The following is a 12,579-nucleotide window of genomic DNA, read 5'->3' on the forward strand; positions in this document are numbered from 1 at the left end:
GCCCTGGGTCTTTTATTCAGCTTGCTTTACTTCTAGTTTTCTATCCGTCAGTTTATAATAATTGTAAAGCAACGTTTAAAATATCAGTGTATAGAAGAATGACAACAAATATATAAATATATAATGCAAATAATACCTGCGTGACTTACCGTCTGCTTAAATATTTTTGACTTAGAGAATTACATTAAAATGTCATCTGCTTCTTTCGTGCTTTAATATCATGTGGTTTTCTGATAAAGATATCTTCATTTTCAATCTTTAAACTTTAATTTTTCTGATTTCCGTTTTTGATGCAAGGTCTTAAAAACAAAACACCATATCTCAAGATATACTTGTGCTACAATATTAAAATTTTGTAGTTTTATTTAGAATTGCATAAACTAAAGGATGACGTAAGGATATCCTGGTAGGAACATTAATTTCGCTGAAATTGGCATTTATACAGACAAAAACAATCATTTGCCGAGTTTACGGATGGGTACCATGTTTGACTGGTCATATCTCCTAGACCTCTTAAGATAACAAAAAGATCTTATGACATCCTTTAGATTACTGTCTCTAGTTTATAAAACCACAAAACGTTTTGGTATATAACATATTGTATTGTGTGTATGCATTTTTGAAATACTTGTACGTTTTGAATGAAAAACGTTGATTAAAATCAAAATTTCTCATTGTTAGGTACCCAATAACATTTTCCATGTGCTACAAATATGGTATTTTAACACTCTATGGTATAAAACTTATAAAAAGATTAGAAACAAATATTTTACACATTGGTGTAGGGGTCTGAATGTAGGGGATATCTTAATCGTTTGCCATATTCTGCCACCATATCAAGTTGCAAAATGTAATGATTATATAAGATTGTTATTGTATATTATATCCTGCATTGTTTATTCTACCTTTTATGGCTAAAATGCATCCTAGGCAATAAAAAATAAAACAAAGAATGAAATAAATAAATGAAAAGTGAGAGTTGACAGCAACCAAGGGAGGACAATCTGCAGATGCTTGAAAGAAAAGTTTCAGTTATTTCCCTTTTGTCCTTCTTCGAAGAATCCAACCACACCTCCTCCCACCATTTTCATTAAATAATCGAAATTGTGTTTTGAAATAAATTTTTTTAAGCAAAACAGCAACATCTGACAAAGCAGGGGCTTTATATGTGAGACATTCTGATGACAGTTTGGAGAAATCCATAAAATTAATTATTACTTTGATTGACCGTTGCATTTTCGACTGCTTGAACTCAAAATTGTCTTTAACTCCAGACACCAACATCAACAACGCCAACAACAACAATTCCGTCGTCGTCTTTGTTAATGCCTTTTATCATTATCATGCCTATTAATAGATAACGAAAACAGAATACAAAGTTCATCTTCGTCATCTATTAAACTCATAATCAGGTGTACAAATATAATGCCTAGTTTTAAAAGTCTCACTGTCAAAAAAAAACTTATCTCTATCCATCTCTTCGATATTTAAATGCTCTTTTTAATGAAAAATCTTAATGTAAAGACTATGGCCGATTTTTTAGCTCACTATCCAAGTCTACCGTGCTTATACAAAGGCTACAGGCAATCAAAGATATATATTTATATGCATTAAACCTTTATAGATAAAAAAGAAAATTAGCAACTTAAATACGTATGTAGCATATGTATGTAGTACGACATAATATGACACAGTATAAAAAGTCTCAACACAAATTCAAATTAAATTAAATATCAGCATCTATATCACCAATATATCCACATAACCGTGTTAATAACCATTAGCAAAAGATGTTGCAGCAGCATAGTCTTACCCACGAAAGAAGTACGTCTAGACAGATCGATCAGCTCACTTAACATTAGCTTGTCACTCAATCAATCAATCAATCAATCAATCAATCAATCAATCAGTTAATCAATTAACGACAGACCATGGAATGTGGATGTACCGAAATCAAGAGCAGACTACTCAAACAAACGATGAAAAGTATAACTGCGGTAAAGAACTAGAGGGGGCACAGTTTTGCATCTTAATAATTTGGTAAAGTGTAATGCGAAATGCTATTTCCCGACATCTGGGTGAATACATCATTTTCACTTTCCCGATTCACGTCTACAAATATTACCATGCGGAGGAAAATGTCGAGATTGTTCATGGATACGTTTGCTTTGTAGAGGCTTTAAGGAGAGCTTATGTTAATCGGGTGCATCCCTGCACAAACGTGATGTCACGATCTTGACCTCTTTGTGTGCATGGTGATCTCTGTCGGTCTGGAGAGCATTGTGTGTGTGTGTGGAGGGATGGGTGGTTGGTGGTGGTATTCACCCATTTTAAGGACAACAACATTTTGCACCGAGTTTTACCCAATCATCCGTTAAAATCCAACATTATAGAACTACAATATTTAACATAGCTTGCCTCGTCTTGTGACAGCATAAAATTTCTTTGTTTACACAAAACGAGATCGAGGACAAAAGGAACAAGGAGACCTCCCTCTTTCGCCTCGATGCTGACAAAGTTTCCACTAACCCTGACTCTCTTCGGACCGTGTAGCGCACGGGAATGACCAGACACACGCATTGTTTGTCACCCCGTCGACAAGGCCGCATCGGAAGTGCAGCAGCTAGTTTCACGCATGCGTGGACAGAACAGAGAGAGTTTTCATGTCGTCCAGGTCTTGACTTCAGCAGCAGTTTGGTTGCTTCAGGGGACACGATGACGATGCACGCCTTCTCATTTATTATTTATTGAAGCAAGGAAAGAGCATAAATCTTCTTTCTTTCTTAAAAAATTATTTTAACTGCTTTACTGCAATGATCACCCTCTGAAGGAAAGGTAAATCTCAAGGTAAATCATAGAGACCTCGAGAACGATGAAGAGGAAGGGGATCAAATCTAGATGCCTCCCTCCACCTCCGCCCAGTCTACCTCCCCCCTCTCTCCCTTGCCCTTAGAGACGAATGGCTTCAGAGTAGTTATGCTGCACGTGATGGGTTCGTGTTAAGGTGTGGGCACGCGATCGAACACAGGCCCGATAGCAGATGGCGCCCTCTTGCTCCAGACACTGAGCCGTTGGCCCAAGGAGGACTTTTGCTGCAGCGACCACAAAACTTGGTCTGTAATTGTTCCTCGGGTATCACATATACAGATGTTGGCCTCTCTACCCTTTTGAAGGTATAGTATATTTTGTTTCCTTATATTCTTAGCAGGGCCGGTGCTAGACTTTTTTTTGTGTGTGTGTCTCGGGCGAAAGATAAGTCCTGTGCCTCAGCTCCCCCCCCCAACCCCGGGTATCTAGTATCAGGCCTGTCGAGAGGGGCAGGCGGGCTGTCAAGTGGTTCCGGCATTGGTCAGTGTATTTATTTTCTTTTTCTTTCAAGAAAATCTCTGATGAAAGAATACCATAGCATTTGCACGTGGAGAAGTGTAGTTTCAAATATGCGATATAGGACTAGTGGAGTAGTGTTGAATATTGGTAACATCATTTGAGGAACAAAGAAAATTATCAGCTTGAAAGTTCTAACTGCTATATTTGGTGAAGCGTAGTGTTTCTTCAATGTGTGAACAGTTTTGCAACATCTTAGTCTGCCTGGTACTGAGTGAGTGTGACTAATGTACCTCAACACAGGTAGATGGCCCTCAAGCAGCCAGCAAGAGGCATACGTGTCTATCCTGTGACATACTCTATGCTCTAGCTCCTAAATTTATTTAATTTTGAGTCCTTCATGCTTCGGTAGGATCATACCAAATAATGATATACCACTCTTGGTCTAGAAGAATGTGCATTGAGGCATAAAGCTAGCAGAGGTTAGCAGCCGCTAATGGGGCCTGCAGCCAAGGAAGGTGTGTTAACGACCTGTGGGCAACTCTGAGAATAGAGGAGTTGGGGGCCTGCCCCTGGCACTGTTGCCTGTAAGGAGAGTAGTCAAAAATGTTTTTTCTGTTCGTAAGACTTCTTTCCACCAACTTCTCTATTGCCAAACATAACTACACAAAAGCTCCTTGTGAACAAAACTGTATGATAGCAAATTTGGATTTGTAACACAGCCAACAAAATAACTACAGGTAGTCCTCGGGTTACGACGGTCTCGAGTTACGTCGTTTCGCGGTTACGACACTCATGATAGAAATCAGCACCAGGTCATAAAGTTGGCAAGGAGTGACTGACTTTGCTTTTTGGGGGCAATGCAATGCTGGGGACTTGAAGCCCATGCTGGTGTATCAGGCTGAGAATCCAAGGGCACTCAATGGCATTTCAAATGGTCAACTACCAATCATCTGGAAGTCTTATAGGAAGGCATGGGTGACACTTGCAGTGTTTGATTACTGGTTCACCAACCATTTTGTGCCAGACGTGAAGCGGTATTGTACCTCCAAGGTACCTCCCTTTAAGGTGTCGCTAATTCTGGACAATGTCCCTGGACACCCTGCCCATCTGGATGACTTTAACCCTAATGTCAAGGTGGTTTACCTTCCACCTAATACCACTGCCCTAATACAGCCTATGGACCAAGGAGTCATTGCTACATTCAAGGCCTACTACCTCCGAAGGGTCATTGGTAATGCTTTAGCAGCAACTGAAAAGAATAAGGACTTGACTCTAAAGGACTTTTGGAAAACATACATCCTTGATGCTGTGAATAACATTGCTGATTCCTTGGATGAGGTTAAGCAGACCAGTATGAATGGTGTGTGGAAAAAACTGTCCTCAGTTTGTGAATGATGTCACAAAGGTCCAAGAGACAGTGACTAGCGTCAAAAAGAACGTTGTTGATATGAGTAAGACAATGAATCTGGAGGTGGAGGAGGATGATGTCACAGAGCTACTGGCATCTCATGGAGAGGAGTTATCTGCTGAGGACCTTATTCAACTGGAGAAGCAGATGATTGAGGAAGAGGAAGACATACCAACCCCAGAACCTAAGAGATTTACAAGGCAAGGCTTGGCAGCAGGTTTTGCCCTGATACAGGAAGGGTTGTCAAGGTTTGAGGCTGAGGATCACAACATGGAAAGGTACACTAGGGTTGGCAGAGGAGTCATGGATTCCCTTAGGTGTTACAAGGAGATCTTGGAGGAGAAGAAGATGTTCTCCTTCAAAACTAAACTGCAGCAGTACTTCAAGAAGGTAGAGAGGCCTGCAACAGATCCTGTACCTGTATCCTCTACCTCAGCTACCTCTTGACTCAGCTGCCCCAGTATCTCCAGCGCCTTCTGCGGCTTCCTCCCAATAAGCAAGCCTGTTCTCCTTTTGGAATTGTTATCTTTGTTTATTACAGTACTGTACACTGTTTATTACTGTTACAGCTCTTACAGTACAGTATTTCATTATTAAACGTACTGTACTACAATATTTTACTGTACTTATGTTTATTGATAATTATGTAGGGTACTGTGTTAGGATAGGTGTTTGGATAGGCTAAGTGTTTGCAGTACTGTACTGTTATTATGGTACAGCACTGTATGAATGGATGATCCGACTTACGTCGAAATTCGGTTTACGACGCAGCGTAAGAACGGATCCCCGTCGTAAGTCGAGGACTACCTGTACTTACATGTAATCGTTTTCAGAGATTTTATTCGAGACAATCATTTCTACAAAAATGTCCTTATCACTTATACTGTCTAAGGCAGTGATGCACAACCTTTTTCGGCCTGGGGGCCATATTCCCTTCCGACATGCGTGTCGCGGGCCGACTCACCGCAAAAATTACAAAAAAAAAAAAAAAAAAAAAATTAAAAAAATAGAACATACCATTTATTTTTAATTTTAATTTTTTTGTTGGTTTTGGTTTTGTTCTTTTCTGGGATTTTTTTTTTTTTCATATTCTTGCAGGAGACCTTAACTGCATCATTAACTCTAAACTAGACAAAATTGGAGGAAACCCACACAAAGGAAAAGCCGGTCACGCCGAACTATCGAACTATCGAACTATCCTATGCGGGGCCGAGAGCCGTAAGAACACTTACTTTTTAATCGTGAGGCTGTTTGCCTCAGAGTGGTCCGAACCGGTGATGTGCTATTCTTGTCATAGAAATGGCTTATCAAACAAGCAAAATTGATATCAAATCACAAAAAGTGTCATGATCATGATTTTTTGGAGTTGTTTGTATAAAAACAAAAAAAAAAATGAAGCAAATGGCAATCAAAAGAAGAGAAGCACTAACGATATCTTTCTTGGGACTGGTTTTCGTTTTATAAAAGCACTGTCAGAAACATCTGCTTCTCATTTCAATGTATCTTCTGCCTTTTGGAGGATGCAGACACTTCTCCGGTATGAGATGCTGCCACAAAAAAAAAAAAAAAAAAAAAAAAAATAGAGAGACATGTCATTACACCATACAGAGGCAGCCTTGGCAGTACGCGGGTCCCTGCGGGGCAGAGAGCCACAAGTGTAGACTATATACTGTACAGGGACATGTGTTTCAAAATAATAATAGATGTTCATGTATAAAGTAATAATGTATATAATAATGTTCATGTATACAGTGAAACCGTACTAGTGTGCTAGCAGTTCAGAGATAAAAGAGAGCGATCGAGCAGACGACACTGCAATGACCAAATGGTCATCAAGAGTAACATCATGTTTATTATTAGCAAGTTCTATTATTTGACATTGAATTGTTATTTCCCCTTCTGGGGAGTGGGTGGCAGGTCGACCCGTGAGAAAAGTGGGACATGCACCTGCCATAACGAGACGGTCGACATGCAGTTTAAATCCGACATCCTCTGGGGGAGGAAATATCGGATCTCAAACTGTCGACACTAGAATACATCGCCTTTTGAATTGTTGACAGCAAACCTGTAAATCTAATGCCGCTAACGTTGACAACAGTATAGTCTGGCTTTCCGTGATATTCGGGTTGAGCAGCATAGCATGCAAATTAAATAGCTTTTAATATAGATAACTGCAAGTTTTGTAAGACTTTTTGTAAAAATATTACACATATTTTTTAGAAAATGTTTTACCATATTTTTTACATTATTTGCCACTAAGAAAACAGAAGAAACATCGTAATTAAAACGGTATTTATCTTTTCTGAGCATAAACAAGGGAAACAACCCTGCCCTCAGTAGCTTTAGTACTTCTTAACTAGACACAAACGATAACTTTTAGGAAAGCTAGGCTGTCACCTAGGCTGTACTAAGCTGGTTGTCTTTGGCATGGCGCTCCTTGATCGTGGGTCGTGCAGATGGTGGGACTTGAGGGTTCAGAGGAGCTCGGGTTGTCTCCATGGAACGTATGTGGTCATGTGGGTCAGGGTGGCGCGGTTGTTGTCTGCATTGGACTTACCGGACACCTTCTGATTTGTTTCTTTGCTCTAGGCCAGTCTAGGGCAGTGATGCCCAACCTTTTTCGGCCTGCGGGCCATATCCATTTCGGACAGCCGTGTCGCGGGCCACTTCACCGCAAAAATACAAAAAGGAAAAAAAAAATAGAGCAGATACCATTTTTTATTAGAAACAAGTTGTACTTACCATTAATTATATATTAATTAGTGGGATATTTGAAGTTGTTTTCCCGAAACCAACTTCTGAATGTCCGGCCTCATCGTAGAGACACCAAGTCGGAGCACTGAATCGAAATATTCGTCCATCGCAAAAAAAAAAAAAAAAAAAAAAAGATTGGGAAACGCCCCTACGTGGGGATAAATACTTCTTCCTTTTTTTTTTTTTTTTTTAAGGTTTTCTTTTAGTTTACTAACATGCGATTTCCTGCACTGTGGCAGAAGTTTTCGCGGGCCGGATGGCATAGCGTCGCGGCCGGATACGGAAAACCCCACACCGTGCAACATAAAGGGGAGTGTATGAAAAACGTGAAGGCTATTTCAATGAATCTTTCGAGATGGACACTGTTGGCAATTAAAAAGGTGAATGGGCACGGATGCCTTGGAAATAGTTTTGCAAATGAACATTTATAACTTTTTTTTCAAACAACCGCGGATGGTTCTGAGGGTGCAGAAAAGAAGGGGGAGGAAGAGAAATAAAGAGAAAAAAAAGAGAGAGGACGTGGAAGGATGGCAGAGGCTGAAAACAAGAAGAACTTACCAGACTACTCACGCGCACGCACTCACGCACTCACGCACACACGCCCTGGAGAGAGGAAGCAAAGATGAAGAAGAGAGAGAGAGATTGCCAATCCGCTCAGTAATTATCTGGCTTCTGACTCGAAAAAGAAAGTTAAAATAAAAACTGCTGCAACGTTGTAGTATTTATTACTTGTTTACAATATGTAAATTCAGTTAATGGGAACGTAGCAGTATAAACACTGCACGTGTACAGGAACTGCTAACACCTGTGTACCACAGTCGCCAACCGCTGATGGCTGCCTGCCTCCCACCTTCACTTACCGTCCACGCAGTTGGAGGCGCCGCTCACCTTATGGGATTTCTCTGTTGGCTGTGGTTTACTGGGTCCAGCTTGCCTCGCTGCTTGCTAACAAACTTTTCCCATTAGGCTTTAGAGGTTGGCCATTCTCAGGGTTTGACCCCGCAGCCTGCTAGAACGCCACTGAGGATTCGATTCGATCAGCATCCGCTGTGCAGATAACGAGTAAACAAAAAGATTTTTTTATTATTGTGTAATATTATTCAGACCGAGCCAGAGAGCATTCTGGGCTAATCATTGATTTAAAACACACGGTCTATGTTGTTTGTGTGGAAGATTAACGGTTCGGTTGCATGCGGCTGCGCTGGCCGAGGACGGGTGTACCGCAAATGAAGCCGGGTGTGTTGAAAAACTAGGTCATGTTATCGATCTTTTTATCCGGGTACTTTCAAGGGATTTTTGCTTCGGGTATCTAACAACCTTGAAAATGTCGAACATGTTAGACTGGACGATATTGAGTTCACAAGGACCTTGGCGACCGTGTCGGGATTTTTATCGCGCAATCTACCAAGGACAGGAAACGCCCCAAACACTTTAAGTTGACTTTTGTGTCACGTGATCCGATAGCTTGTCAGCCTATGTCAGACTCACGAGGTCTGACAAAATATCAGATCATGTCGACACACTCCAACAATGTCACTTGAAAATGCTGTGGTCTAGAATTTCTCTTTCCTGATCATCTATAAATTTTTCTCCCATAAGACACCTCGTAGGCAAAAAATTTTGAATTATTTCAAACTGAGGAAAGCCGTTGTCTTAATCAGACTGCGTACTGATTGTTGCATTGTCCTTGACATACACAAAATAACCGTGAGGTGGGTCGTACAGAAACAAAACATAAGCGAGAAATCCTATAGAAATACTATAAAGTTGGTTTGACTTTAAAGAAATTTTATGTCTCGCATGGTTAAGAAAAAAAATTAAACAGCGTGACTTGTACAACAAGGGTTATCTGTTCATTGCCAGCAAGAATGCGATAAGTGATGATGCGATATTAAAATTCTTTTCTTTAGGTCGTCAGGGTAAGAGATTGCTGGAATGGCAGGTTCTTATATAACCGTTTCTAGGTCAGCATCTCTCAAGGCATAACAAACCTGTTAAATAACATGATTAATGATAAATCCGTCAAACAGCACGTGTGCAGGCTCACAAGAATTGTTTAACAGTGTTCATGAACACGCAGGATTACCGCAAGAATGGTTGAGTGTTGACCCCGGCACGCTACATTCACTTCGAGGCGCAGTAGTTCGGTTTACTTCATAAATATTGTAAAAGGTGGATAACGATTTCTTACCTGGGGACGGCAAAGGTATTGCAGTGAGGAAGGTGGGTTGGTGAGGGGTGTCTTACCATTATGTTAGTCTCTGTAAACATAAGCGCAAGGAGAGTTCAAACAGTTCACGGGAGGGGGTGCAGGAGCAAGCGATGACGACATGTTGACAAATCACTGACATTAAATTCATTTTATAATGTATCCTAAAAGAGAGAGTGACGGACGGACCGACGGACAGGACAAACAGACAGTCAGTTTGAACCAGCAGCAAAACGTGATTACAGATGCCCTTCTTGGAACAAATGTTTAACTGCACTTGACTACTTCAACCCTTCATGTCCATAACTGAAACAAAGAGCTTGGAGAACCTTTCTTCGGGTCCCTCCTTCGCCTACCTTGGTCCCCGCCCCTGAAGTAAACGATGCAGAGTTGACGTTAGAATCATATCTGTTAGGGTTCGCGTGAGAAATCAATCCCGGGACAAACAATTTGTTCCCAGTCTCCCCAGGCTACCCCTGGCAATATAAACATATATTTACACAGAAATATGTGTATATTCCACAATCTTCTTTGCAGGTGCTTGCAAAACATTCAGGGCAACAGAAAGTAGTCTGCACTTTGTGGCGACCAGTCAAGTCCAAAAAAAGAGTTAACGACTACTACCACCACTGATAATAATCACGATTTCTTATCCAGAAACTACTTACTACCTGAAGAACCGTTTTTTTTTTATTTTTAAAAATATTTTTTTTTAAATTTAGTGATGCAGGTTAGAAATTAGTTTGCTAGATTTTGCTGCAGTTTCCTGACGCAGACAGCGCCTATCTTTGCTACTCAAACATAATCTTCATGAGGAAAGACAGAGGGAGAGAGAGGTCGCGCGTGTCGGCCAGGTTGCAGCACGTGCATGACGTCGTGCGGTGATAGGACACGGCTTCTGCAGACGTTGGAATGCTGTAAAGGGAGCGTACTCTGTTGCAAGGCTTGTCTGGAAGGCGCCTGGAGTTACCACTTATGAATCACTGTAAGATCTTCTCTGTGGCCAGAAATCGCGAAGGAAAACATTCCTTGGGGCGTTTGTTATCTGTTTATCTTTCATAAACACAGACGAAGTGGGTTGGGGTTAAACGAGGGGAATAATGAAATCGGTCCCACGGCAGAGAGAGTAGCAGGCATGCTGGAGGGTGTTCTATCTCTGTGTGTGTGCCAAGCTATGTTAACGCCTATATACAGCTAGGCATCCTATTTGCGCGGGCAGGCCTCGTCTATAGAAGTGTTCTGCTGACGATCTTCGACGCCTTTTTCTTCCCTGGTGACGAGGAGCCACAAGCCACTTTCATTGTGTTCAGAAATGATGATTTGAGCACCGTACTGGTATCAGGTGTAAAAGTAAAAGCCCAAAAGACCTCTTCCTAAAAAAAAACCAACAAAAAAACAAACAAAAAAAACAAAAAAACAAAAAAACAACAACAAACAACAACAACAACAACAACAACAACAACAACAACAACACTCAACTTGACAAGTTTGACAGAATATGCAAAAATGAAAAGAATCGTTGATTGTCTTACATTTACTGACTTGCCACATATTTGCTGGCTTGCCAGAATGCCTGACGTCCGACCAAGGTGGAGTCAAGGCATGGAGTCACACGAGCACACACTTATTATTTAATTCATTCGCCATAATTCAAATGAAAACTTAGCACTCGTTCTCTCTCTCTCTCTCACACACACACACACAGTGGAGCAAACCAGTCTACATGATAAAAAAAACAAAACAAAAACAAAACAAAAACAGAAACAAAATAAAAAACAAACAAACAAAAAAACCCACTGACGGTCAACCCTGAAAACAGGTGTCACATTGAGAGGCAGGTATGTCGAAGTCGATATAGGACCCACCCATTCTCACTTTCGTTGTGACAGACGCTATAGCCACTCGCCATCAACCACCCACCCATCCTGATTTCACTGACTTTACTTCCATTGATTGTCCATCTTGTGTGACTGCTGTCTTTAGTTCCATGGACTGTTCATCTTGCTTTCGCCGATTTCTTGTCTTGCATTCAGTCTCCTTCTTCAGTTCCATTTTCCCTGATATACAGCCTTCTTTGAGGCAACGTTAATCACTAATAACAATCCAACTTTCAAACTCTCTTTCCATAGCCAGATGGCGTTATTTCTCCTGCCTAGCCCCCTAGCTCACAGTTAACAACATTAGATTTTAGTTTATATTTATAGACAGCCGAGGAGGACACGTCGGCTACTGGAGATGATGCGCAGGCGCCATCTTGTTGCGATCCGAGAGCTTAAGATCTTTAACAAGGGCTATAAGCTAGCGCGCCAGGGAATGTCTGGCGTTGTCGAGGATCTGTGAAGGATCTTACTCCCAATAATTAAACTTTCTGCCACTTCAACACAAGAACGTGAACCAGATGCTTTCTGCGCATCGGCTCTGTTGCATTGAGCCTCCCACTTCGTTCCGCTGCCCCCTTAGATTAACTACCTGCGATGTCCTGTATACAGCGCAAAGCTTAAAGGGGAGATAAGCAGCAGCAGGGGCCAGAACTCGTTTGTCAGTTTAGAGTTAATTTTCATTTTAATTAGTATGCATGTTGCCAAGAATTCGTGGCGAATTTAAAAAAAAAACCCAACTCACCTGCATCCTTCTTGTGCACGACATTAAAGAAATAAATTAATGGGAGGACTTGATGACGTCCTGTCGACGGAATCACGACAGCTGTTTATCCAGACGGTTTATTTCAGCCTCGGCACCAGTTGCAGGCCCAAACATTATGCAGTGTGTGACGTAGACTCGTTTAATTCAATATTCGCTGAGGGAGAAAGGCAATGTGATCTACCGCCAACTTTCAGACATGTAGCCGAGTTAATTGCTACATCAGTGAGGCATTCACTGA

General features: G+C 41.1%; 1 protein-coding gene across 1 annotated transcript in view; it reads left to right on the forward strand.

Annotated features, from left to right (window-relative positions):
• Nucleotides 1-3,085: 3,085 nt before the first annotated feature.
• Nucleotides 3,086-12,579, forward strand: part of LOC112562932 (cys-loop ligand-gated ion channel-like) — a 77,059-nt gene continuing 67,565 nt past the window's right edge. The window contains exon 1 of the mRNA XM_025236680.1: nucleotides 3,086-3,173. The gene's annotated coding sequence lies outside the window, so the exon portion shown is untranslated. The remainder of the gene's footprint in view (nucleotides 3,174-12,579) is intronic.

This window comes from Pomacea canaliculata, linkage group LG1 (assembly GCF_003073045.1).
Source record: "Pomacea canaliculata isolate SZHN2017 linkage group LG1, ASM307304v1, whole genome shotgun sequence".
Classification (NCBI taxonomy): domain Eukaryota; kingdom Metazoa; phylum Mollusca; class Gastropoda; order Architaenioglossa; family Ampullariidae; genus Pomacea; species Pomacea canaliculata.